Source organism: Brachyhypopomus gauderio, unplaced genomic scaffold (assembly GCF_052324685.1).
Source record: "Brachyhypopomus gauderio isolate BG-103 unplaced genomic scaffold, BGAUD_0.2 sc192, whole genome shotgun sequence".
Taxonomy (NCBI): domain Eukaryota; kingdom Metazoa; phylum Chordata; class Actinopteri; order Gymnotiformes; family Hypopomidae; genus Brachyhypopomus; species Brachyhypopomus gauderio.
The window spans coordinates 42,501-44,705 of NW_027507013.1; the positions used below are offsets into that span (position 1 = coordinate 42,501).

Consider the following 2,205-nt stretch of genomic DNA (forward strand, 5'->3'; position numbering starts at 1 on the left):
GAGAGGGAGACGCTGGAGGGAGGCACGTCTTGGGCCCCCATAGGACGACGCACCAACCCGAACCAACCGATACACCCGCGCGACCACGCATCCTCCTGCCGGCCTGGTGAGGAAGGGGGAGACACGCACGCGGGCAGCCTGCATGGTTGCCCACCGGCAGCCGCGTGCGCGCTTCTTCCTCGGCCGTAGGAGTATTGCGGGGCCCCTGGAGGACCAGGATCGGGGTGATCGAGAGGCAGGGAGGCCGCAGCCTACGGGGAGACGAGCTCCACAGCGAAACCTAACACGGAGCGTGTGACCCCTCTCTCTAGCCGGGGAGCTAGAGGACCGGGACGCGTCTGAATTTAGGAAGACGGAGGTGACCAGGGCCACCTTCGAACCTCCAACCGCGGTCTTGCCCATTACAGGCACAGTCCGAATGATGGGAATAGCGACCCTCAGACAGGCGTAGCCCTGGGATGAACCCAGGGCCGCAATGTGCGTTCGAAGTGTCGATGATCAATGTGTCCTGCAATTCACATTAGTTCTCGCAGCTGGCTGCGTTCTTCATCGACGCACGAGCCGAGTGATCCACCGCTAAGAGTTGTACTCTTGGTTTTTTCGTGAGAGGCACCAAACATGATAAATGGTTTTTACCATTTTTCAAGTGACGGGCGCCCCGCCGTAGTGCCTGACCCGAGGGACAGGCACCCGAGCACGGGGTCTTTAAACCCGCAGCCCTCTGCGGGCCCCCTCCACACTCGGCACCCGCCCTGTCCGTCTCGGAGGACTGGGTGAGCACGCGTAGCAACGGGGTGTTGGAAAGGGGTGTGTGAATACTGAAGGACCCAGAGGCCTACCTCGTCACCGCCCGCCATGCTCCCAGGAAGGGAGGAGCACTCGTAGCGCTGCCCGAGGTGAGCTTGGGAGCTACAGCACACAGTGAACCCCTCTCCTCACCCGCCGCCCGCCATGTCCACCCCTCCCTGCGGAGAGGAGCACGCGTAGCACCGGGGTGTGGAGGGTGTGAAGACTAAAGCCACCAGGGGGACCACCCAGTCAGCGTCCGCCATGTCTCCAGTACAGGAGAGCACTCGTAGCGCTGCCTGAGGCGGGGTTGATGAGCTAGAGTCCACACGTGGCCCTCCCCATCACCGCCCGCCATGCCTCCGGTAAGGGAGAGCACTCGTAGCGCTGTATGGGGTTGGTTCGAAGACTAGTAGGTACCCGTCACCCGACGAAAAATGGAAGGCAACGGCCACACACGCGCAACCGCTTTGACGACGTCTGAGCCCAGGAAGACAAAGGTGGCGTGAGCCTCCTGCGAACCTCCCAACGCGAGTCTGGTCCTTTACGGGCACAGTCCCGATTTATAGCAACAGACGTAGGGTGCGTGGTGGTGCCGTGAGCCTGAGGTCACCGAATGTGGAAAACCCCACGCACGCCGACAGAGAGAGAGGGCCTCGCGGCCCAGACTCACGCCATTGTGCGTGTGGAAACCGGCCGTAACCGTGTTTTTTAGCGCTTCGCACGAGCCAGAGAGTACCGAGGAGGTGCGCTCGAGATGGGGGGCTGTTTGGAGAGAACAGACCAGCTTGCGCCATCGCTGTTCAGGCGTTAAACATATGATGATCTCCAGTCCGGTACCGAAGCGCACAACCCTTTCCCCAGAGGCCCGAGGAGACGCACAGAGGCTGGGAGGAGGCGCGCCGGGCGGCGCTACCCGTTAATGATCCTTCCGCAGGTTCACCTACGGAAACCTTGTTACGACTTTTACTTCCTCTAGTTAGCGCAGCAACATCCCAATCCCAATCTATTAAGTGGCCAATTGACGGCCCCAAAGGGGGGCTGCGCGCCGAAGCCCCCAGATTTTTGCCGGGTCGGTGGATGGGTCAGGCCCCGAGGGGGGGACCCCCAAAGACGAGGGGAGGTGTCGCCCCGCCTCTAGCGCCCCCATGAGGCCGGCAATAAATTATTGAAAAACGGGCGTTTTTCGAGCGATACGCAGTTCGGCCACAGTGTGGAGCACATCCAAATAAATTGGAAGTGGGATAGGTAAGTAAAAAACGTCCCACTTCCAATTTATTTTTCCGATTATTATGGGATGCCTCATCAAATAGATTGCAAATGGGATGTTTTGTGATTACCGATCCCACTTCCAATCTATTTCAGCTATTATGGGATGCCTGATCAAATAGATTGCAAATGGGATGTTTTGTGATTACC

The 2,205-nt window shown here is 59.3% G+C and overlaps 1 non-coding gene across 1 annotated transcript; it reads right to left on the reverse strand.

The window, feature by feature from the left end:
• Positions 1 to 431: 431 nt before the first annotated feature.
• LOC143502431 (5.8S ribosomal RNA) lies at positions 432 to 585 on the reverse strand. Its single transcript, XR_013127103.1, has one exon. It is a non-coding gene; the product is annotated as a 5.8S ribosomal RNA (ribosomal RNA).
• Positions 586 to 2,205: the final 1,620 nt, after the last annotated feature.